At 42.6% G+C, this 25,920-nt stretch overlaps 1 long non-coding RNA gene across 1 annotated transcript; it reads right to left on the bottom strand.

The window, feature by feature from the left end:
• Positions 1-337: 337 nt before the first annotated feature.
• Positions 338-3,800, bottom strand: LOC146813254 (uncharacterized). Its single transcript, XR_014966021.1, has 3 exons — positions 3,675-3,800; positions 2,866-3,039; positions 338-2,488 (listed from the first exon to the last, which is right to left on the bottom strand). It is a non-coding gene; the product is annotated as an uncharacterized LOC146813254 (long non-coding RNA).
• Positions 3,801-25,920: the final 22,120 nt, after the last annotated feature.

Below are 25,920 nucleotides of genomic sequence, written 5' to 3'. Positions count from 1 at the left end.
GCTGGGCAATAAAGGTTGGGCAATCCCATATCCATACTGAACACTTGCTATGCCTACAGGAGACATGAAATACAGAAAACTTTACTATTGATGGCTTTGTAGCAATTATAACCCCATCAGTCCATAGGCGGGCAATGGGAGGCTCAGCCCCAATGTCTCTTAAAAAGGCCTTAACCAATTCCCCCTACTTTCAGCTTGTTTTGTTACAGTCTAAAATGAGTTTAACCTTCATATTGATACATTATTAGAATAAACTTTTTGAAAGCAAACAACGCGAGGAAGTGGAGGAACTTGATAAAGAACAGGGAAAATTCACAAAAGGTTATGAAGCAGAATGTATACATATATCTAGGCAGCTGATTTTAATATTAGTCTCTGTGAGAATTCATCAGCAGGAATTTGTGGTTACATTGATGTAAGAGGAAATAAACATGCTCATTTTCCCCACAATAGATATGGTTACTGTATTAATGAGCTTATATATAAGTACAACATGGAACTGCAACAACATGATGATGGAGGCAAAGCTCCCCCGCCAACTTTTCAAAGGAGTAGGAGCTGTTCTTATACAGACCAGATGATGCTCTCAGTGAACTGTGTAAACCTCTTTAGTTTACTTGCTGTAGATGCTACTAGTTTCAGTAACCATATTCTTCTTAAACCCACTAAACAAATTGAGTGAAGCACCTCCTTGAAAAGCTGGTGAAAAGTAACAGTGAGGACTTCATAATTTGTCCTGAACTGGAGGTCCTTCCACATCAGCAATTGCAGACAACCTGAAGAAAAGTCCAATAAAGGGCTAAAGATAGAGAAATCAAGATGGTTTGAGCACCATTGAACACAAGCAAATTGCAAGGAAATCAGAAGGAGGTGAAAAACAGGCCGTGGGTACTAAAGATAGCATCAATTCTGTAATGTAGTTAATTCCCCATTCTTTAAAGACAGCACACGTCTGGGAGTAGAGATTGTGGTCTCCCCACTCGACTGGATTAACCATTTGAGAGTATATTTAAAGCTCAGATGGAGCTATTTGCTGCTGCTGAAGGTGCCAAGTTTACACTGGCAGTCAATGCAGATGAAGCAGAGATGACCACCATGAAGTAATCTGCTAAGAAAGCGTCTCCCCCGACAGGGTGCTAGTGGATTTCTTTAAAACTTGTTTTGCATTGTGGGCACCAATCTGGATCCCTGTTTTCAGTGCAGCCGGGTCTAGTCCGCCTACCTGAACTTATTCCATAACTGTCCATACTTTTAAGAAAGGCGACAGGGGATGGGAATTGTTATCTTCCGCTATCGCTCATGGACTCAGTTACATTTATTGGGAGAGACTAGATACCTGGGTTGTCGATATGCATGTGCCAAAAGAATCCCAGTATGGTTTTAGGAAAGTCATTGGTACACCAGAGCAATGCATCACCCTCGATCTCCTAATTTCAAAATAATCGGTAGCCAGATCAGCTCTGCTTCACTGATCCAAGCAGCGCCTTCAATTTGGTGAACCACGCTTCACTGTTGAGGACTTTGATCATAGAGGGAGCCCCGGAAGATATGGGTCATATCTGTCCAAGATGTATGCCTCACCGGCCTCTCGTGTGACAAATTGGCTGGAGGGAGGAGAGTTACTAGAGATATAAGGTAAGGCTGCATCCTAGCCCCCACTACTTTTTTCCTCTACATTAATAGGGTTGACAGAAAGCTGCAAGAAACAGCTGCTGATGCACCTGGAGTAGGTCCCCACCCCTGTGCTTCCCCGTGGCGATGTCACGGCCCTGATATCCCTAACTGTGAAAGGTCTGCAACAACTAATCAAAAGTTTTGTTACATTTATGGAGCAGAAAGATTGAAAACTAAACCTGGCTAAAACCTTGATCCTGGTGTGTGGAAGGGGGAAGTTGAAGAAGAAAGTCCGATATGTGAGAGGCCATAATTTTGAAAAAGGTCACAACTTTTCCTAGCTATGTGCACTCTTCTCAAAATCTTGATCTTGGGGACCCTATATAGACTTAGCAAAGTTAAATTCAAAGGAACAATAGTGGCTCTGTTTAGATTTATCACCAGAATTGGAAAAAACCCAATATGTGAGATGCTACAGCTGTACAGAAGCAAATGCATTGCTGCTGCTACATATGGGGGCAAACTTCTGGGTATGGCGGGGCACCTGTCTCCTAACAAAAAGAGGAAAACTCCTATAATTCAAGCATATATTACACATAGAGAACTGGACACAACTTTCCTTGACCATACTGTAGATCAGAACACCTTAACAGGATGGTATAACATTTTTTACCACAATTGCTATAGCACACGACAATTATAATAAACCAGGGAAGCTGGTATCCACAAAATGTTTGAGCATGTCAGAAAATTAGAGTCCATCAATAGCTTTGGATTGGCACTTGCACGTTTCTTTAACATATCTTCTTGAACAATCCAGAAATGTGTACACAACAGCCGACACGTGTTTCATCCTAAAAGGACTTTTTCAAGGCTGTAAACAATACATAAAAGGAACAATCACAAACCTAAAACAGTCACCAATCCCAGAAAGTCTAAATGTTACAGCTGTGATCTTTATGGGTAGGCAATTAGTGCATTTACGAAGTCATGCCTATTTTATAATTTAAGAAAATAAATAAGTCATGTTTTCCATTATATACCATAACACATATTATGCATCCAAGAAAATTATAATCATATTGTGGCAACCAAAGTGTTAGATCACTCACCATAAATAGCTGACCACCACCAAAGGAAAAAGTGTGTGTCCCTACTATCTGCCACCAAGGACCACAGACAAAGAAGAAAAACATTTTTGAACCCAAGGAAATGGATAGAAACAAAAACCCTAAAACATGATGTTCTCACCTAGAAGCAGTTCAACCGATCCATTCAAGTAATCCATGAATTGTCAAAATATCAATCCAAGGCTGTATAGGCCAACCGGGTGTTGTAAATCCCTTAAGGTATAAAGGTGATCCTTATCCCTGGCAACAAGTGGCAGGCGTAAAAAATAAACGCCAAAATCAGGTCCTGATAAGCCTAAATATGATAAGTAAGTAACATATTGTACTGCCATCCCAAAACGAACAATTTTGAACTACCAAACAACAGTTGTACTATCGTGTCCCAGAACTATGCTATTATCAAGATAGTATCTAGAACCCATATGATCAAGATCCAAAAAGAGAAAGAAGAAGAAGAACAAAAGAAAAGAGAGAAACAAAACACGAAAGAGACAACACGAACGGAAACATGGCATCATATATTAAAATATACATTTAAGATAATTGCTTATTACAAAGCCTGTAAACACACATAATACGTAGTGCTACAAGCCAAACATCAGGTAATAAACCCTCATAAACTAGCTGTTTCCAGAACGCAAAATGACCTATAAAGCTAGTGGCCAAGCATAATGCCCCAATACTTAAGCTTTTAAGTCATGCACGTAACGTAATGGAGACACAAACGAGTATAACCGATCTCCTCAAACGCTGATAATAGCATAGGGTCTGGTAGTCACATAAATTATGACAAATCCAAACACGTGACCACAGTGGCCGAAAGTACTCTTAGCCCACACATCTTGAACCATTGTTATTTCTGTAATCCTCACCACACTCGACATATAACATTAGCTGGTAAATCCATAAGTTATTTCACTCATGGCCTACCCGAAACGAGGTCTTCATGGGAATGAACTCCAGGCGAGGAGGAAGCATTGAGTGCTCTGTGTTCCGTTCGCGTTAGAAAGCGTTAAAGCGCGGTAATGAAAATCGAAAGAGGACTGTCGCGGCAGGTTTTACTCCCAACCGGTCCGCCATATTGGGCTGATATATATTACATGGGAAGTGACTAAAAACTGCCACATAAAAACTAAAACGAGTGGAAATAACCGTTCCGTTGTCAAAAAACAGCACCAACATAATAATCTAACTACTTCAGCAAATAACCAAAGCGCGATCAGACTCTAGACAGAAGATCGCATATGTCAGAGAAACCTCACGTGTGCATTACAGTTTAGACTAAGCCACATCATAGATTGCAATTATTACTATTAATCTGCAGTTGTCTATTCCTGGTATTTAAATAGACTACAAAACACCGCAGCAGGGTCACAAGTGTTACTGCACTTTTGCTTCCTATTCAGAATGGAAAGTAGACGGAAAGAAAAACTTTTATTATACAATAGAAAATGAGTAAAAGAAAAAGAAAAAGGAAAACAGATGTAAAGAGTATAGGCATCCCCCATGTGAAACAACACAAATATCACTTTATACATTAATTGCAAAGATGTCCTCTCATTAAACCTTTTTATACAGACAAAGGTAAAGACTTTGGAAAAACGTTTGAGAGGTATCACATACATAGGACAAAGAGATTATGGTGCCACATGTAAACTGAATGCATGTTCATTTATTAAGGAATACCGTAAACCTTTATTAAAAGTCATTGTATTTATTGTGATTAGGAGAACTTCCCTTTAAAATGGGGTTGCTCAGAGCAACAGGTTTATAAAAAGGTGTGGAGTTCCCTATCAATGTTTAGACCCCGGTCTACCGCCCTTAGCTTAATTAACCATTTGCCTTCGAGTTTTCTCAAAGACAATACATTATTTCCACCTCTTTTAGATATTTTGAGGCTTTCAATACCATGGAAAGCGATGTTTATTTTCCCCTCTCTCATGTGGTGTTCATTGTAGTGAACAGCCAAAGGGTAATCCAGGTTGTTGTTCATTATGGCTCTCACATGTTCTTGAATCCGTTCTTTCAGGGTACGTATCGTGCTACCGATATGAATTAGGTTGCAACAACATTCAATACAGTATACGACATATTTTGAATTGCACGCTATGAACTCATTGATTTTATATGTTTTGGCTGTGTTGTATTGAAACATTTTTAGCTTGTTTTTTGCTAAATGATAAATGCTGCATTGTCCGCACCTATAAAAGCCAATTGGCGGTGTCGGTATCCAAGTGTTTATTGGTATTGGCTTCAAATAGCTGTGGCATAAGGTTTGTTTAAGTGTTCTCCCCCTGCTGTGGATAATGTTCGGCCTTGTCGTAATGGCTTTACTCACACTAGCATCCATTTTTAAAATGTGCCAGTGTTTATTCATGATTCGAAACAAGTCCGGAGTAGCTGCACTGAAGAGAATCACCAACGCTGGTTTTTTTAACTGTCACTGCCCTGGGACATTTCTGTGTGTTGCGTAATAAATCAGCCCGTTTGACCTTACTGATTTTCTCTTTTGCCGAAAACAGGGTCTTTGACGAGTAACCTCTGTTAATAAATCTCCTTTCCAAATTCTCAATTTCAGAAAAGAAGTCCTGATCTGTACTACAATTTCGTCTGGTTCTGACCATTTCCCCATATGGGATGGAAATAATCTGTTTCTGGGGATGTGAACTCGTGGCATGCAAGACCGAATTGCATGCAGTTTTTTTCCGGAATACTTTAGATCTCAAGCTTTGGCCTGCCACAAACAATGTAGTGTCCAGATAATCAATGCTTTTTTCATTTATTAGATAGGTGAAGTGTATATTGAAAACATTGTCATTTAAGCTTCCAATAAAATTGATCAAATCATCCTCCGTACCAGACCAGAAGAGAAGCACATCGTCTATGTAACGAGTCCATAAAATTATATTTTCAGTATATGCAGATGGGCTGTGTTTCCAAACATGTGATCTTTCATATAGATGCATATAAAGGTTTGCAAAGGACGGTGACAATTTTGCGCCCATTGCAACACCTCTGGTTTGTCTAAACCACTTTCCCTCATGTAGGAAGAAATTGTTGTCCAGAATCAACGTTATTAGATCTATGAGCATGTCGTTGTGTTCATGTAAGTTGGCATCTCTTGTGTCTAGAAAATATTGGACCGCTTCTAGACCTTTCTCTCTCGGAATGCAGGTGTATAAAGAACTCACATCAAGTGTAGCAAGAAAATGACCATATGTCCATCCTTATCCCTGGCAACAAGTGGCAGGCGTAAAAAATAAACGCCAAAATCAGGTCCTGATAAGCCTAAATATGATAAGTAAGTAACATATTGTACTGCCATCCCAAAACGAACAATTTTGAACTACCAAACAACAGTTGTACTATCGTGTCCCAGAACTATGCTATTATCAAGATAGTATCTAGAACCCATATGATCAAGATCCAAAAAGAGAAAGAAGAAGAAGAACAAAAGAAAAGAGAGAAACAAAACACGAAAGAGACAACACGAACGGAAACATGGCATCATATATTAAAATATACATTTAGATAATTGCTTATTACAAAGCCTGTAAACACACATAATACGTAGTGCTACAAGCCAAACATCAGGTAATAAACCCTCATAAACTAGCTGTTTCCAGAACGCAAAATGACCTATAAAGCTAATGGCCAAGCATAATGCCCCAATACTTCAAGATGTGTGGGCTAAGAGTACTTTCGGCCACTGTGGTCACGTGTTTGGATTTGTCATAATTTCTGTGACTACCAGGCCCTATGCTGTTTTCAGCGTTTGAGGAGACCGGTTATACTCGTTTGTGTCTCCATTACGTTACGTGCATGACTTAAAAGCTTAAGTATTGGGGCATTATGCTTGGCCATTAGCTTTATAGGTCATTTTGTGTTCTGGAAACAGCTAGTTTATGAGGGTTTATTACCTGATGTTTGGCATGTAGCACTGTACTACATTCCTAGGGATGTAATCAATGATTGACTTGCCCTTTGCTATTATGAAAACATACCATATATGGCTCATGTGAGATATTGAAAGCCCTTCTAGCATTTTGCTGTTTAGCAAAAAAGAATACAAGTTGTTTGTTTGCCATTAAGCGAGATGTAGAGGGATAGAATAAGGAGTTGGAAAAGCCACCGGTATCTAGATGTTTGGAAGGACCTATACACCAAGGTCTGCAGGGGTACCTAGTTAAGGCAACTGATGTAGAGAAGAAATGTTATTTTACTAGATTACAGATGAGTATCTTGCATCAACTAACTGTAATCCACGAAAGAGACATGCAGACCAAAAATCTTCCAAAGTGTCCATGTGATGGGAGAGCTACACAATCCACCATACATTTTATTTTATTTTGTAAATTTGATGGCGATATTAGAAAGAGTTTTTTACAACCCCTTTTTTCTCGAAAACATTTTTTCTACACAAGAAAGCTTTTAACACTTATGTAAGCGCTTGACAGATACAACTTGCTATGTCATTTCTACTTTTATTGCATATGCCATTATTTAAAGGAAGCCCCTTGTTGTATATGATGGCCTAGTCTATGAAAGGGTCTAATGAAGTAGTAACAGGGTTCGGCTTTCAGATATTGTCTGTATGTGAATTTTGCACCAGTTTTAGTACTGATGTAGCAATTGCCTTTTTTCATATCTCCAATTTAATTGCATTTTGAAATTTTGCTTTTACTTGTATGAAACTTCTTTTAATGAGAATTTCTTGCTTTTTTATACCCTATGTTTCTTATAGAATGAACTGATGTAGTGTGTATCATTGCAGTGATTACCACATTGCCATCTATGTTTTCTCTTGCTCTTTGCTCTAAAATTCTGGTTTATGATATATCGTTGTTTGTTTAAATATGGTAAACAGTTTTATCTTCTGTTGGAAAGAGTGAAATCCTACATTTGAAGTATTATAATTTCGGCGGCAAGGGTTTTGAAGGGAGGTATCCCCGCCACTAGGTTTGCGATTCACAGAGGCACACTTCAAGGGTGCCCACTCTCCCCTTTGCTGTTTGCCCGCATTTAAGTCATCTTGTACTGAATTAGGGCATGCAGCCTGTAATATTAAATGGGAGCAAACTCAAAATAACAGCTTCTGCCGACGATATAGCAGTCTTTGCTACCAACCCCTGGGTGGCTGTGAATCTCATATCAAAGGAGGCAGAACAATTCAGTGCTTTTTTAGGTTATAAACTGAATCTACCCAAAACACAGGTAATCCTTAATATTAAACCATTCTTTCCGTTAATAGGAGAAACAGACACTGCTACATATCTTGGCATAGGAATGTGCAGTCGTTTGGAAAATGTTGTCGCACTTAATTGTGAGCCGCTTTTAATAAAAATAAATGTGGCAATGGCATCGGCTCCCCCTGAGTGTCCTGGGCCATTGTATCATTATCAAAATGAATATACTACTGAAGACTCTGTATCAATTTCGATCAATACCACTATGGGTTATCAATTCATTCTTTAAATGCCTGGAGGGGGCGGCTAGTAGTTTTATTTGGGATTATAGGAGGGATCGGCAAGCTGGTCGCTTTCTGGAACTACGCCACTCAAAGGGAGGCTTCAAACAACCAGATTTTAAGTCAAACTTTTGGGCATCATTTACTGGCTGAATCTATTAATGTTAATGTGCAGGACATTGGGATTGACCATGCTCCCATATCAACTAGCGCTAGGTTCAGACACCAGCTAATTACTAAGAGGGACAGATTTAAGGTAATCGTAGATGTAGCCAGTATCTGGCGTGACATCTGTACATCATTCTACACCAGCAGTTCATCTCTATACTCCATTCTGGGGTAATCCATCACTGCCTGATATATTTCATGATAATATGGGGCAGGCCTGAGACCAATTGGCTATATACAATTTTGGGCAACTGTATGACATACAGGGGTTCTGGACCTTTGCTTCACTTCCGGATTCATATGGGTTCCTGCGACGCCATTTTTTAAGTATCGGCGGGAGAGGAATTATTTCTTACACCACAGCGAGTTCAATACCAATCAAGAAACACCTGAAATCCTCACCAGTTTCTATCTGGCTCCAGCGCAGACCACTGTCAAAAATATAATCACAGTGTATCAGATATATATGTCTTATGCCCAGGAGGACAGTATACAATTGGCTTCAAGATGGAGTCAGCATCTTGCAAACATAGTAACGTCAACTGAAATACAGGAGCCACTGACACTAGTATTCCACTCATCAATCTTGGTTAGCCTTAAGCTACAGCAATTTAGAACAATTTGTTTGCTCTATCAAACACCAAACCGTATTTCAAAATGGGCACTCATACTTTTCCAAGGGTCTTCTCTATGCTGCCAACATAGGTCACATCTTTGTCGAATGTCCCGGGCTTAAGCGATTCTGGATTAGTCCACACCATTTGATCTCAGCTCAACTAGGGTATGAATTCCACTTGAGCAACAAGGAAATCCTGCTGGGTCATACATCTGGGACTGATGCTAGCACTAGCTCACTGGCCACGATTATTATAGGGTGTGGATCGATTCTGTACCACCAAAAGCGGCTGAATTCTGGGCAATGTTGCGTCAATTTCATGAATCCGAAGTCGCAGCTGTTAAGGCCAGGGGCTTTGCTAAACTAAGAGGATTTGGTTTTATCTCTACTGGGCCTAGTCCCACTTCGAAATTGTGAAGATTTGAAATTTCAGAGGTTGATTTTTATCTTTTAGTCTTTTCTTCTCCCGGCGCTGTAGTGCTGGTCGGTTTCCTCTAGTCCTTCCGCTCGATCCCGCACCCTCTCCCCTTTCCCTTCTCTCATTGCTTTCTTTTCCTCTTAGATGCGTCTGCATTGTACTGTGATATTGCAGGAAATTCATGATGTTATAAGTATTATAATTTGCGTCTGTGTTCTTAACTGCCTTCTATTGAGCGAAAGAATAAAGATGTATTTAATTAGATTTGAGTACTTGTGTTTTACAAGTGGTAAAGCGGCCTAGTTACCCTTGCAGAGGTAAGTGGTTTATTTTAGGATTGTGAGGCCTCTGAGTAGGCTCCATATCAAGAGCTTGTATTGTATACATTATTGCTCTGTTTGCTCCCCTGAACATAAACCCTTCAATACCCTCATATAAAATGATTTCTTCGGTTGAAGGCTGGAGAAAAGCAATGGGTGAATGGCACTGATAGAGAGTTATCCTTTCAATATCAACTGATGTTACAACATTCGAAACCAGTATTGTCTCAAAGCTGCAGGGACAGCACATTGTTTCCTCATCTAATAAACTCTGTCATTGATCGACCTCAGCTGCATGAAAGCCAGAGCTGGCCCTACATGATTCAACCTAATCGTGGATGTTGTGCACTGCTCTCTATGTAATGCATTCAGCCACTAAGGTCTCTTAATGGGCCTGCCTTTCACACAGTATGTTGGTCTGAGCACTGAGTACTTTGAAAGTTTGAGATTAGGGGCTGTATCACATAAAGTGAGCACTGGCAGTGCTAAGCCAAGGCACATCAGTAGACACTGTAAAACAAAAGATAACAGTGGAACCTTCAATTGACAAGCACCTAACCTGATATAACTCTCCCTATTTCAACCCTATATTTATGGGAAAGATGTGTGCACACTCAATAGCACCCACTGTCACAATGCCTATTCCATAAGGAATCAAATGTAATTCACAACAAGAGAGAGGTGCACCACACGAGAAGCCCAAAGTCACACAGTTCATACGTGATTGGGAATTGTCTTCAAGAGTCAAATTTTTATATATTCATTTTATTTTCGTTTTTCTACAGAAAGACCAGCCGACGCGTTTCGTCCTAAACAAGGACTTCTTCAGGGCATAAAGATATGGCAACGTTCAATTCAAGGAAAAAACTTCCAAAGTGTTTCACCAAACATAAGATGATTCAAAGTCGACGGCGTCGTTCCCGCCAATCAGTTAGATTCACGCCAAAGTTTCATTGTAGTCCAAGAGCTGAATTCTATATGGGTCCCACATTCACAGGAATACAACACCCTCCGGTTCTACAGATGTGGGCAAAGGTCAGCGTCACAATATTCTTGCCGCAATATGATAGTTGCCGGACAAGTGTTCAAAGCGCAAAATAAAATGAATATATAAAAATTTGACTCTTGAAGACAATTCCCAATCACGTATGAACTGTGTGACTTTGGGCTTCTCGTGTGGTGCACCTCTCTCTTGTTGTGAATTACATCAGTAGACACTATTTCATATTGTCATGGTAAGTTAAACACACAAGATAATGGACAGAATGTTGCACATTGGCAAAACATTCACCCCCAGTCACAAATCTGGGTTTAATCCATCATTATTTTGCCCACCACGGCACCCCAGTTCAGACATGGCCATATGCAAATCAGTCTTGACCCTGTGCCTCATGGGAACAATCCAGCCCAAACTGCCAAGCCATGTCTTTCCTAGACCGGAATCAAGCATCCTAGGACCGGTTTCGGGGTGTCACCCTCTTCAGCCAGGATAGCTTGACTCCAGTGGCGTAGTGAGCACGGGCCCCACATCTGGGCATACCCTTCCCACATAGGGCTAACAGCAAAACACACAAGATGATGGACGGAATGTTGCACATCGGCAAAACATTCACCCCCAGTCACAGATTTGGGTTTAATTCATTGTTATTTTGCTCACCATGCCACCTCAGTTCAGACATGGCCATATGCAAATTAGTCTTGACCCTGTGCCTCATGGGAACAGTCCAGCCTGAACTGCCAAGCCATGTCTTCCCTGGACCGGAATCAAGCATCCTAGCACCGGTTTCGGGGTTTCACCCCTCTTCAGCCAGGATAGCTTGACTCCAGTGGCGTAGTGAGCACGAGACCCACGTCTGGGCATACTCTTCCCACATAGGGCGATCAGCAAAACTCACAAGATAATGGATGGAATGTTGCACATTGACAAAACATTCACCCCCAGTCACAGATCTGGGTTTAATCCATAGTTATTTTGCTCACCACGCCGCCCCAGTTCAGACATGGCCATGTGCAAATCAGTCTTGACCCTGTGCCTCATGGGAACAGTCCAGCCCGAACTGCCAAGCCATGTCTTTCCTGGACCGGAATCAAACATCCTAGGACCGGTTTCGAGGTTTCACCCCTCTTCAGCCAGGATAGCTTGACTCCAGTGGCGTAGTGAGCACGGGACCCACGTCTGGGCATACCTTTCCCACATAGGGCGAACAGCAAAACACACAAGATGATGGACGGAATGTTGCACGTTGTCAAAACATTCACCCCCAGTCACAGATCTGGGTAGGTTATGGCAGTACTTGCTCCAAACACCTTTTACCACTGTGTTAAGAAAACAGGATCTTGAGGCATGTGTGACAATGTGTGACAAGAATGGTTGTGCATATTTGCTGTGTGTCATTTTTGTATGGCTGTGATGTGATCGGTTTTATAGGCTACCTTGTTTTGGTGCTGCATTTTTACAGTCTGATATTTTTGTATTTTATTTTGTTGGAGTCTGTTCAGGCCATTTTTTTCTGTTGTGGTCTGTTATATTTGAGCTATGGTACTGTCAATCAATCAATCAATCAATCACTTATAAAGCGCGCTACATACCCGTAGGGTCTCAAGGCGCTGGGGGGGGGGTTGCCGCTAGTGCTCGAACAGCCAGGTCTTCAGCTTCTTCCTGAAGGAGAGGTGGTCTTGGGTCAGGCGCAGGTCGGTCGGGAGGGAGTTCCAGGTCTTGGCGGCCAGGTAGGAGAAGGACCTTCCTCCTGTAGTCGCTCTTCGGATGCGGGGGACGGCGGCGAGGGCGTGGTTGGCTGATCAGAGGTGGCGTTTGGGAGCGTAGAAGTTGACTCGGCTGTTGAGGTAGCTCGGGCCTTGGTCGTGTAGGGCTTTGTGTGCGTGGGTGAGGAGGCGGAAGGTGATTCTCTTGTTGACGGGGAGCCAGTGAAGGTCTCTCAGATGTCCGGAGATGTGGCTGGATCGTGGGATGTCGAGGATGAGTCTGGCTGAGGCGTTCTGGATCCTCTGGAGTCTCTTCTGGAGCTTGGCGGTGGTACCGGCGTAGAGGGCGTTACCGTAGTCCAGTCGGCTGGTGACGAGGGCCTGGGTGACGGTCTTCCTGGTCTCTGTGGGGATCCACCAGAAGATCTTCCGTAGCATGCGTAGGATGTTGAAGCCCGCCGAGGAGACGTTGTTGACCTGCCTGGTCATGGAGAGGGAGGAGTCCAGGATGAAGCCCAGGTTTCGTGCATGGTCCGTCGGTTTGGGTGCGGTGCCCAGGGCGGGAGGCCACCAGGAGTCGTCCCAGGCGGAGGGTGAGGAGCCCAGGATGAGGACCTCCGTCTTGTCCGAGTTCAGTTTCAGGCGGCTGGACGTCATCCACTCGGCTACCTCTTTCATCCCTTCGTGCAGGTTGGCTCTGGCGGAGGCGGGGTCGTTGGTCAGGGAGAGGATCAGCTGGGTGTCGTCGGCGTAGGAGATTATGCTGAGGTTGTGTTTGCGTACGATGGCCGCGAGGGGGCTCATGTAGACGCTGAAGAGGGTGGGGCTCAGAGATGATCCTTGGGGGACGCCGCAGATGACTTCGGAGGCCTCTGACTTGTACGGTGGTAGGCGGACTCTCTGTGTTCTTCCGTCGAGGAAGGAGATGATCCATTCCAGCGCCTTGTCCTGGATTCCGATGTTGCTGAGGCGCCGTACTAGGGTGCGGTGGCAGACCGTGTCGAATGCCGCGGAGAGGTCTAGGAGGATGAGGGTCGCTGTTTCTCCATTGTCCATCAGGGCTCGGATGTCATCGGTGGCGGCGATGAGGGCGGTCTCGGTGCTGTGTTTGGCTCGGAAGCCGGACTGTGAGGGGTCGAGGGATCCGTTCGTCTCGAGGAAGGCGGCCATCTGCTTGTTGACGGTCTTCTCGATGACTTTGGCTGGAAACGGGAGAAGCGAGATGGGGCGGTAATTCTTGAGGTCGGTGGGGTCCGCTGTTGGTTTCTTGAGTAGAGCGCTGAGTTCGGCGTGTTTCCAGCTCTCAGGGAAGATGGTGGTGTCGAAGGATGTGTGGATGATGTCTCGCAGGTGGGGTGCGATGACAGCGTCGGCCTTGTTGAAGACGTGGTGAGGGCAGGGGTCGGTCGGTGATCCGGAGTGGATGGAGTTCATCGTGCGGATGGTGTCTTCGGTGCTGATCGGGGTCCAGGCGTGGAGGGTGGTGGTGGGGGGGGTGGTTGGTCGGTCATGGTGTGCGTTGGTTGGTTGTTGAAGCTACTGTGTATGTCCGTGATCTTGTTGTGGAAGTATGAGGCGAGGGAGTTGCAGAGGTCTTGCGATGGGGTGATGTCGTTGTTTCCTGCGCTGGGGTTGGAAAGCTCTTTCACGATGTTGAAGAGTTCCTTGCAGTTGTGTGCGTTGTTGTCCAACCGGTCCTTGATTGCTGTTTTCTTGGCGGTGCGGATCAGCTGGTGGTGTTTCCGGGTGGCAAGTTTGTAGGAGGTCCTGTTGTCCGGTGTCGGTTCCCTTTTCCAGACTTTCTCGAGGGCTCGGCAGTTCTTCTTGGAGCTCTTGAGTTCGTCGGTGAACCATGGAGCCTTCTTGCTGCCGGGTCTGCTAGGCGGGGTCCTCAGCGGGGCGAGTTCGTCCGCGCAGTTGCTGATCCACTTCGTGAGGTTGTCGGCGGCCTGGCTGGGGTTCGCTGAGCTGGCAGGAGGGTGCTGGCTCAGGGAGGTGGCGAGCTGGTCTGCTGTGATCTTGTTCCAGCTTCTGCGGGCGGCCTGTTGCTGGTGATGGTGGGTCGTCGTTCTCTTGAAGGTGAAGTGGACGCAGCTGTGGTCCGTCCATTGAAGCTCTGTGGCGTGGCTGAAGTCGATGTCTGTGCTGGATGAGAAGACGCCGTCGAGTGTGTGTCCGGCGAGGTGGGTGGGGGTGGACACCAGTTGCTTGAGTCCCAGGTTGGCCAGGTTGTCGAGCAGGGTGCTGGTGTTGTGGTCGTTGTTGTTCTCCAGATGGAAGTTGAGGTCTCCCAGGAGGATGTAGTCAGCGGAGGGGAGGGCATGCGGGCTGACGAAGTCGGCGATGTCATCGCTGAATTGCGTGCGTGGTCCAGGGGGTCGGTAGATCAGGGTGCCTCTGAGGGTGGTGTTCGGGTTGGTGTGGATCTGGAAATGCAGGTGTTCGGCGCTGGTCAGGGTGTTGTCGGTGCTGTTCGTGAGACGGATGGTGTTCCTGTGGATGATGGCGATGCCTCCTCCCATCTGGTTGGCGTTTCGGTCCCTCCGGACGATCTTGTAGCCCTCTGGGATAGCGATGGCGATGTCGGGAGCTGAAGAGGCGTTCATCCAGGTCTCCGTGAGGAAGGCAACGTCAGGGGCTGTGGCGTCTAGGAGGTTCCAGAGTTCGATGGCGTGTCTGTGGACGGAGCGGGTGTTGAGCAGGATGCACTTGAGGTGGGTGCTGCTGGTGTTCGACTTGGCGGGTGCTGGTGCGGGGCTGGTCTGGATGCAGGAGAACTTGCAGGCGTGGCAGCTGAAAGGTCCGTGGGTGCGTCGTGGTGTGGCTTGGTGGCATTCTGGGAGTCGGCCGGTGTTGAGAGCGATGAGGGTGGCGGCGGAGTACGTCAGGCGGGTAGGTCGGGGTCTTCGAGGGCCAGGGGTCCTGGCGCTGGACGCGATCCGGTCGCGGACGGGCGCAGACGGGCTTGCCTTTGGCGCGCCTTCGGCACACAATCGGCGCACCCGCTGCGCGTGGCCGCTGCGCGTTCGCACGGTCGCCATTTAAGGCGAAGTGCGCGGGTGGGCGGAGCAGCTGGGAGGCGGGAGCGGGGAGGGTTACAGAAGACAAAAAGGGGCGGGGACAAGCGGCGGTGGCGGGAAGGGAGGGCGGAGGGCGGCGAGGTAGGCGGACAACAAGGAAGGAAAGCAAACACGGGGAAAATGAAAATACAACAAAACAGGCACAAATAAACGATAAACAAGGGAAAAAAAGAGAGTTAAACCAAGCAGGCACAAAATAACGTCAAAACAAGGGCAAGGGAAAATGAAATTACAACAAAACAGGCACAAATAAACGATAAAACAAGGGGAAAAAAAAGAGAGTTAAACCAAGCAGGCACAAAATAACGTCAAAACAAGGGCAAAAACAACCGCAGCGGCGGCAGCCGGCAGCCGGCAGACGAGGCAGCAGCGAGGCAGAGGGCAGGCAAGGGGCACACGCAGCAGCTGGTGGCCGTGCGGCGCGGGGGTGTCCCACAAGTGGGTGGTATTGTGTAGTGTTGTGTTGCTTGCTTGACATATGTCATAAAATGTTGGCACATTTCCAGCCAATAGCAGCACATACCTGGAAGATTCCTGTGTCAAGCAACACTTTGCTGTTATCTAAGGTGGTAAAATAGCACTGCTGCAGCTCTTTAACTGTCAAAGGAGGCACCAGTCAGCCCGAACCCTGTCTGTGTTTACAGTGATGAATAAAGTGATGCGCTTCAGTTCTTTGTTTGGTGGTCTTTTGCTAATTTGGGGACAATCAGTCCATAAGACCTGCTTGGATTTTAAGCTTACACACTAAGCTGACAGATTCTGAGAACTGAAGGTACATTTCGCCAGAGGGCACAGGCAAGAGAAGGTTTAAGGCATGGGCAAAGTAGGCCACATTTCAAGTGCCCTCTCGTAAAGTGATTGTCCTGTGCACAGCTGTGAGTTCAAAGGCTAAATTTACTTGGCTATGTACCAGAGTGGCAACAGTAAAAATCCAAATGTAAAATAGTTCCTTTTTCAGACAATTAAGACAGTTGCTATAACACTAAGATATGCTTTTTGGCTGGTTGGTACAGTTAGCATGTCTTATGATGGATCACCAATTGCCTCTAGAGATGTATGCGCAGTAGCCTAAGAACTGACGTAGAGAGCCTCTTGATGAAGAGTTGTCTTAACTAAAATTGCAATGAGGCAATTAAAATGTACCAATTGCTGCCATATATGACACTCTGGCAAAAGAAACTCTATTAGAATTTGTTTTTCCCAGACAGTGAAAACTGGCAGTTTTACTATAAATTTCCAAATAAGAAATTCATAATAAAATCCAAATACATACATTTTACAGAAGACTGTATATTCAAAAGTTGGGATGACGCCTTTGAGCTCACATGAGGGGCACATGGTGGCACAGCTTGCGGGAGCACACTGGACATGGATGGGCTGTGTTCACACAGAGCAGTGAGTTTGACCCCGTAGCACACAGACAGTGGAGTACAACATAACCAAGACCGATGCACAGACACACGGACTAATGGAAGTCTCAAGAGAGGGACCTCACATACATTCTCTGAGTCAAACATCCTGCCGTGATAAGGGTCTGCATACAACATAGGTTTTTAAATCTGACAACAATGTTCATGGGTGGCCATGGCCTCTCTTAACTATAATACTCTCATGGAAGTTACATTTATGGCAATTAATAAAAAAGGTAGGATTTCTGTGACAAGCTCCTCTCATAGCTTCACATAGCCTTGTCTACCTCACTCACTCCTCACTTTACATATATATATATATATATATATATATAACTTTTTCTACCCTTTCGCTTTGCCTGCTATTCTTTAAATCTCTCCAATGTTCACCCTTTGTGCACAACCTCATTTCTCTGTTTTCTATCCCACCTTCTCAAGGCTCTCTTACATCTACATCATCTCTCTCAACCTCGTCTCTATTTCTATTTCACTGCTCTGTCTCCCTCCAGCGTTATCCCTTCCCTTCCTTACTTCTATGAGTGCTCTACTTCACTACTTGTTCTGTCACTGCTCTGTTTCACTCCAGATGTATGTCATCTCTTGCTCACCTCTATCATCTCTCTACTTCATTGCTCATTCTCTCACCGCTCTGTGTCCCTCCAGCGTTATGCCTTCCCTCCCTTACTTCTATCAGTCTCTACTTCACTGCTCATTCTCTCACCTGCTCTCTCTTACTACCTGCATTGGCACAATAACTGCTGCCTAACACCAAATAAGGCACTCTAGAACCATGAAGCAAGGGTTCCTGCATTACAGGCAGGATTGTTTTGTGCAGGAAGTTACACTTCCCTGCAATAAAACAATCCTTTGAGGCTTTTCCTCTTTCTATGTGTGCTGCAGAATGTAGAAAAAAGAAAAACGAGGAGAAATAAACATATTTCTTCATGTTACACCACTCCAGTAGCAATATGACGCATTCCCAGGTCTACTACCATTGGTAAATCTGGGAATGGTTCAGATGACATGGGTGTATGCGTGGGAACACCCATGCTCCACACATGGAACACCTCCCTGTGGCAAAATAACACAAAGCAGCAACTTGCACTGCCTCCATTACTCCAGATTTACCAAGTGACACAAGCCCACACAAGGTGTCCTTGCTTGGCTTGCTAAATCTCTTCTAGTTTTTGCATCGCCCTTAGGTTACCCTGCGCTACCTTGCATGGCGCGAGGGCAATGAAAAACTTTGATAAAAGAATGCAACTTTGCAGAGGGTTTTGGTTGTCTATGTGTTTAAAGGCGATCCGGATGTTGTGAAAAGATGCCCAAGTTACCTTTCCATAGTGGGAGCTGCTGCAGGGCGAACAGTAACACCAGAGGTTCTTGGATTTAGAAGTTACCTGGGTCTCCCAGAAAGTTGAACAGCTGTTTGTTGGCTTGGGGTGTTATGGTCCGCACACAAATAAACTTGATGAAGAGAAGAACTACTGGTATGGTTTGTTCACTACAAAAATCCATCACAATTTGTCGAAAGCAAATAAAATGTACCAGTTGCAATTTATAATGACTCACATGAGTTTAGGAATAAATAAAAAAAAAACCTGCATTAAATTCCATAATTCAATACATTTTTGGACCATGAAAAAATGACCTTAATATATGTTTGTTTTATGTTTCTTAACAACTCTTTTCATTAAAACCAATTCACTCTTCCCAGAACAACTTACAGTGTGTGTATGTGAATAAGACAAAAAAGATAGAGGTGAACCCCAGTATTTGGATTGTTCCTGCAATATTGTTATACCACTAAAAGAAGCTTTGCTTTCCTTTTCCTTTTCATTTTCATTTTGCTTGTATGTTTTAGTTGTAGAACAGTGAACTTGGATTTTCACAAATTAATCAACCGCTCATAATTTAAATCCTATGGATTGACTACATCAGCACAGCTCTCCATGAATTTTTTTTTTATAATGCATATTTCACTAAACTACCTTGCCTTTACTCAATTCTATTGTATCACTATTCTGCTCTCAAGAAAGCTCCAGGTCTAAACAAGCCAACAAGATCAAAAGCATCACATGTGCCTTTATGTCCCTCCCGATCCACTAACTGAAACACACTTTACACAGAAACTGAGATTGTATGGTAGTCCAATTTTGGACACAGGATGCATTTCTAGTTATTGGAAACTGAGATTTATAGGTGAGATAAATCTGTCAATGTGAAATATAGATCTAAATATGGGCCAGATCTAAAAAGCATTTTTGTGGTCTCAAAAAGACCGAGGGGAATATTATCAAGGACGGTGTTAAAATTATCGTTGCTTTAGTGACAGAAAACTGCCGCTAAAGCGGCGATAATGAGCTTGATAATATGCGCTGGAGAATTCCAATAGAAGCCCATGTTCACACCAGAACATGAAATTCTATTGGAATTCTCAAGGGCATATTATCAAGCCCATTATCGCGGCTTGCTAAACCGGAGATCATTTTTAATGCCGTCCTTTTTAATATACCCTCCATTTCGGTTTTGTGACTGCAAAAATCATTTTTGCATTGTACTATATTCATTTTAGGAGACAGTAACTTTTATTCTGACTTCCAAAATGAGTTTAGACATGGATAAGGAATTGCTATTTGGAACCGGCATGTTGTAGTCATGCCTTACAAATCCCAATTCCTGTCCATATGTATCAATGGTTTAGGACTGGAATACCTATATTAAACCATTGAAAAGGTACTGTCCTCCAAATTGTGCGGTAACCCATTTGAAAAAGGGAAAGGTACCCTTCAAATCATTTCCCCTTCTCTTTTTTCTTTTAGTTCAATTATTTTTTTATATTTCGATAAAAAGAAACACAATCAAGGTGAACTGCGATACATAGATGCCAAAATTAATGCATACATGCAAAAAGTTAAATATAGTCACATGACAGAGATTATTCATATTATTTGATGATGGAACAAAGTATTATATAAAAAGGACCAGAGACATATTGACAGAAAACAAATAATTAAAAGCCACCAGGTAATAATTATCAACTCAAAGTAAGTGGATCAAATCAAATACCACCATATAGAACAGTAACGTCATGTGTGGCAGAGTGTGTATCACCTGATAAATAAGATATACCCCAAAGGGGTATGAAATGAGGGAGGAGAAGGGGAAGAAACGAAGGGAAGAATAGTGGGAGGTATAATGGGATAACTGCTTCACTTATATTGATAAAATCAAGAAAGGGATCTAAAAGGATGCTGAGCCACTAGACTCAGAGCAGCTGAATCCATGTACATATCAAGGGAATGCCATACATAGCTAGCTATTGAAGGTGTAGACTGTTTTGCCTCTATGAGTGTATGAGTTCCTCGAAGATAAGACACCCAAGCCCACCAAGTGTGATACGACAGGAGTTGAAAAGATTTCCATTCCGTGAGTATGATTTTAACTGCTATGGTTAAGAGCAAATCTAATAGTTCCAGATCTATGTTATCAAGAGCTAGGGGTGAAACTGCAGCCCATGGATCCAGCATAATCCTAGAGAAGGAGAGAATGAAGGGCGTATTAAAGACTATAGATGAGCGCTTCTGTATAGGACCAGAAACCTTCTCTTTTTAAATGCAGTTCCTTTCAATCGCAGACATGCTGACCCTTGCAGATTACCATCCCTCTGATTGTGGCCAACAAGTTTCAGTCGCAAATTGTAACCTAACTAATGAATATTAATTAGGTAGGATGGATTGCAACTTAATCTGATTTAGTTTTTTTTGTGAATCGACCTAATGGTTCATAGGTTGATTTAGAAAAATATTTAATGGTTTGCAAAAATACTGGTTACAAAGTTTGACTTGTATTTTGTAACCAGTAAATAGTACATATTTTAGGGTAGTGTGGTAACCAATGTTTTATTCAAAGATGCAGAGACAGGGATTTAGCTTTGGCAGGGGGTGTTTGAAGTGTAATACCCCCAAATAAATGTGTTCTTGGCTTGGTAGATGGGTCTGGGGGCACTGATTCGATTTTTGGGATCAGTTAACTTAAAATTTTATAGGGACCATTTTATCAAAAATGTAACAAATCTGCATCTATAGAAGTACTCATTGAATTGTTTCAAAGGTACTACTTTTTTAAACTCACAAACATTAGCAGAAGAAGGCTTGGAAAGCTGAGCCAGATTCAGGTTTCCAGGCAATCTTCCACCCAAAAAGTGATGGGACGGATGCTTGTAAATAGTCTAACCACTGGCAAGTAAGGGGGTTAGCATTCCACCCACTGAGACTCAATATATAGAGTAGCTGATTCGGGGTTTGGCAGACTGACTAAAGGCTGACAGGGTAGCTGAGGACTTTATTTCTGCCACCCTGCCTTTACTCTGCCTGCTAACCTTTAAGAAGTCCTCTGATCCTGCAACAACTCCATACATTAGCAGGGATTGATGTCATGGATGTCCTTGTTAATGTAGGAAAAGTTTGACAGATGGCTGCATTATGCAATATCAATATTGAGAGACAAATTAATGAAAGGTAAGTGCACAGTGGGAGGTAGGAATTTACTATTCCTAGGCCCATGTCAACTTACCTTAAAGCTATATACATATATCACCAAGGCACACACTTGTGGAGTTAGGTATAGAAAATGTTTAGAAACGCACCTTTCAAAATTTCATCCCATGATATTGTTATGATTATATTTAGGATACAATTTTCCCAGTATGAGAAAGTGGATTTTTAGCAGGGGTAGATGGTAGTACCCCACAAGCAATAATGTCATTTTTCTTGTTAGGTCCGGTAAAGGTTGAAGTAACTTAAAACTTAACTCAAACCCAGATAGTAATGGCACAGGGCAGATATGCTTACGTTAAGAAATTGTGTAAAACATTTACAGCACAATTCAATAAAATGTAAAAAAGTGCACAGCTGCTTCTGAGGAAGCATCCCGGTGCTAGCGGCAGAAAACCAGAACCACCAAAATCCCTCAAAAATCTGGGAGCCAAGACAGCTAAGATACAAGTCTTCAGATGTCTGCAAAAAGTTGATTCAGAGGGTACCAAAACAGTTAAGAATTCAAAAATACAACACAATTAAATTCTCACTCTAATTTATCAAAATAGAGAATAATATAATGAAAAAAATGACATCAAATCAACAAAAATCCAAAAAGGCGAACTAAAGACATGAAGGGTTAAAGTTTCAAAAGAAAAAAGCTCCAAAAAGCATTACACACCAATTACAGTCATCTGGTTGCACTTGACAAGGATCTAGCCACAATTTAAGGCCAGATCTAGGAAACAGATTTGTCCAAGGGTTTTTAGAATATTGGGAGAAGTACCCTTTGACAGAGCCAAGGGTCTGAAAACTTCACAACAAGCATTTGTAAGTCAAGAATCACTTTAGCGGAAGCCACCAGTAGGGTCTAGGGAAGATCCAGTTGGAAATGGTCAGCAGGGCTCTTCAGGAAAAGGTATCTATCAACTTTTTGTGTCTCTTTCGATTAATGGGACATCAGCCAACTGATGTTTGGAGCCCACTTCTTTGTCCCGGGTACAAGTGAGCTCAAGTCCGGTCTTCTAGGTCTCATCAAAGGTATCAACAGCAGTCGCTACTGTAGACAATTCCACAGTGCCCAACTCCAACTACATTCAATATTGCAGAACCTTTCATCTACAGTGCACCCCTAGAGCCGTGTCCAGGGAAATGAGCAACCACATCTCTGTGACACTCCAAACCAGATCTGGGGCAGTACCTCTCCAATCAGGATTGATGCCTGGCTGACTAGAGGAACAAAAGAGGGGGCAGGGCGGATGTATGACGTTACAACGCATGCTTTTACACCGCATGCCGTTACAACGCATTTTTTACACCGCAAGATCTGTTACAACTCAAGCCTTTACAACGCATGCTTTTACAACGACGTACACTAGATGGAGTGCTGACATTAGAAATGTATAATTTACTATTCTAACTCCAGTCCACGTTGCAGTAGGGAAGGTGTTTGGATAGTAAAACTACACTATTTCTAATGTTAGCACGCCATCTAGTGCATTTCGTTGTAATGGCATGCGTTGTAATGGCATGCGTTGTAACAGATTTCGCGTTGTTACAGTTTCGTTGTAATGGAAGTGCGGTGTAAAAGTTGCGTTGTAAACGTTGTATACCGGGCAGGGCAAGATGTTAGATACACATACCTGTGACAGGTTAGGCCTATTTAAAGTGAATGTATTTCCTGTGCATGGTCCAGATGGTCACTCTGTCAAAGGAAACAACCACTACCCAACACCCAAGACCTTTGACTTAATTCTGGGAGCAGGTTTACTCCACATCAAAGGGGAGATTCAGCTCCTGGGGGAATTTTGGAAGCTCAGTGGACTTACCTGATGTTTTAGGCAGATATAATGTGATTATTTTTATAAGTACCCTTGGTAAAATATTCTGCACAAATCCGACATTACCAATGAATTTGGCTTGTGATAAATAGTATAAAAAGTAAAGGGATTTACTTTGTAGTTTGTTTATAGGCCGCAATAACTTTCTTAAGTTTAATATTGCACCCCAGTGCTTTCTTATGGAGCAGCTAACCCTGCTACGGTGAAAATAGCTTTCAGATGCTTATCACTGTAAGGACATGTTTAACATTAACATTTTACATGTTCTACATTTCAACGTCATTCTCCCTGTCTCCGCGGCATTTTAGGTCTAATCAGAGAGAACTTATTGATATTTAAAAGGAGGATTTAACCCTGTAAAAAGGGGTTATTGTGATAGGTCAAAATTGCAGTTTTACAACTGCACAGAAAGTGTTAGCTGTGGCCTCCTTCCTCAGGATCTGCACAGCAATCTTTAGGTCCACCTCCAGGCAAATCCAGAAGGGGGATCTGAAATGAAAAAGGTTAAACAGAAATTGGAAATATGTGAGTTTGCCAATACCATGCTCCTCAAGGTTTACTCTGGATTTAGCATGTTGTATACTTGTCTTCTGACTGTAAACTCTCAATCCTGGGCCAAATTCCAAAAGATAAATAAATCTTGCATACTGTGCACTTGTGTAAATGATGATAAGCTTACATCTCACTCAACCTAGCATTCACAACAAACATAAAGTAAGTGATGAAAGAACAGTTCAACTCACTGCTCAACTCATCTAAATAATCTTTGTCATAACGCTGAACTCAAAAGTTATCACACCCTTTTCTGCACAAAGAATCTGAAGGCCAAGTGCTTTGTTCAAAGAATCCATCAATAAATCCCTATTAAACATTCATAGGGAAAGAGCAACTCAGGATCCGTAGTTTACACACAAACAATCATGGTTAGTCACCAGAAACTTAAAGGGACTTCCAATAGGCATCAAAAGTTTAGGCAAACGTAATGGGTTTACTTGGAAGACCCGACCAGCCTTACTGAAATCTCTCTAGCAAAAAAGATAGACCTGCAAAAACTGCGGGAAGTCACTGGGCGGCTACCAGGAAGTGGGGAGCTCTAAGCTGCCAGATGATGAAAGAATATTGAAAGCTTCCCTGAGGACGGGGACTCTTTTTAGGTGCGGCCACATCCAAGATAGTTGCAATCGAGGGCAGCTGAGAAATGTAGTCTGGAGTGAAATAATCAGGCTGAAGCGGAAACAATGGATACACAAAGGGTTCAGCGCTATATAATGTACATTTGTTATTCCAAGTTCATGTTTCAAATCAAAGAATAAATTATTCAAGAGTCTTCATTTCTTGATAAAATAAATTTCTTCTTTATTTTTCTTTAAAATGTTTTCTTTATTTTCAAGAAGCCAGAGATCATAGCCAACGCGTTTCGTCTCACATCGAGACTTCTTCAGGGCTATTCAGATTAAAATGAAAGAAATACATTACAAATCCAAAATTTGAAATTTTACATCTTTCACATACAAAGACAAATGCAACACATTCAGGATCACAAACAGTACATATTTCCAATATAAGGATCATGATTTGATAATTACACCTTAAGGCATAAATTACTTTTAGATTCCATTGTCACAGTTTTTCAAAGACAAGAATCAAAAATTATTTTTAAACTCAATCGTAAAAATTTATCAAAGACAAAGATCGAGAAAGTATATGTGCAAATGGTTATAGGCATACCTTGGCAGTGAAATATTGCGTGATCTCGTCAAGTATATAATTGTTTCATGTGTTCTAGACTTCTTCAGAAATTCAGAACTCTATGCGGTACACAGTATCTATAATGATTGATATATATAATCAAATTAAGAATTCCTGTCAAATATTTATGTATATATTATAAGCATGAGAAACCATCACACATTTCTAATATCTATTTTGGTGTATTGTTATACCAATAGAACATTATATATCGTCTTTATATCAAGAAAACATAATCTCAATCGGTATATAACGAAGCAAAAAACAGGAGAAAATCAACATTCGCCAGTTGTCTCTATTTGGAAAAGCAGAAAACCTAAGAGACCCTAGTCAAAGAAACAGTCAAGAATCATTTTCCTAATAAAAGTCCAGTTCCATTATAAAATAATTTGCCCACTCGATATATTAATAGAGTGGTACATATATATCATGACAAACAATAGTGACGCGTCACTTATATGTCTAGATATCGGTCAACATTATAATATAACAACGCAGTTTAATAAGAGTATTGTCGTCACTCATGTAAGAGTCTTAATCACAATTATAATGGACTAATACAACACCGCTTTGTATTAATTAGGTTGCAAACACTTTTGGCTAGCATGAAAGTATAACATTTCAGTGTAGAATAATTTCATGCGTCAATGCGGTTTAGCCCTGACGCTTCACTACATCACTTCCATACTAGACGCTATTGCATGTCTGTGTAACATGCTACAAGGATATATCTAAGTGTGAGTAACATCGTGGCTCTAACATAAGATTAGTTAAAAAGCGGAAATAAACTGATGCAGTACCACACTATATTAAATCAGCGGCAGACATCTATGAGTCGCGCCAATATAGACCACAGCAATATAAACC

This window comes from Triturus cristatus, chromosome 7 (assembly GCF_964204655.1).
Source record: "Triturus cristatus chromosome 7, aTriCri1.1, whole genome shotgun sequence".
Lineage (NCBI taxonomy): Eukaryota > Metazoa > Chordata > Amphibia > Caudata > Salamandridae > Triturus > Triturus cristatus.
The sequence above is the reverse complement of the archived record's forward strand: the minus strand, read 5'-3'. Positions and strand labels throughout refer to the sequence as shown.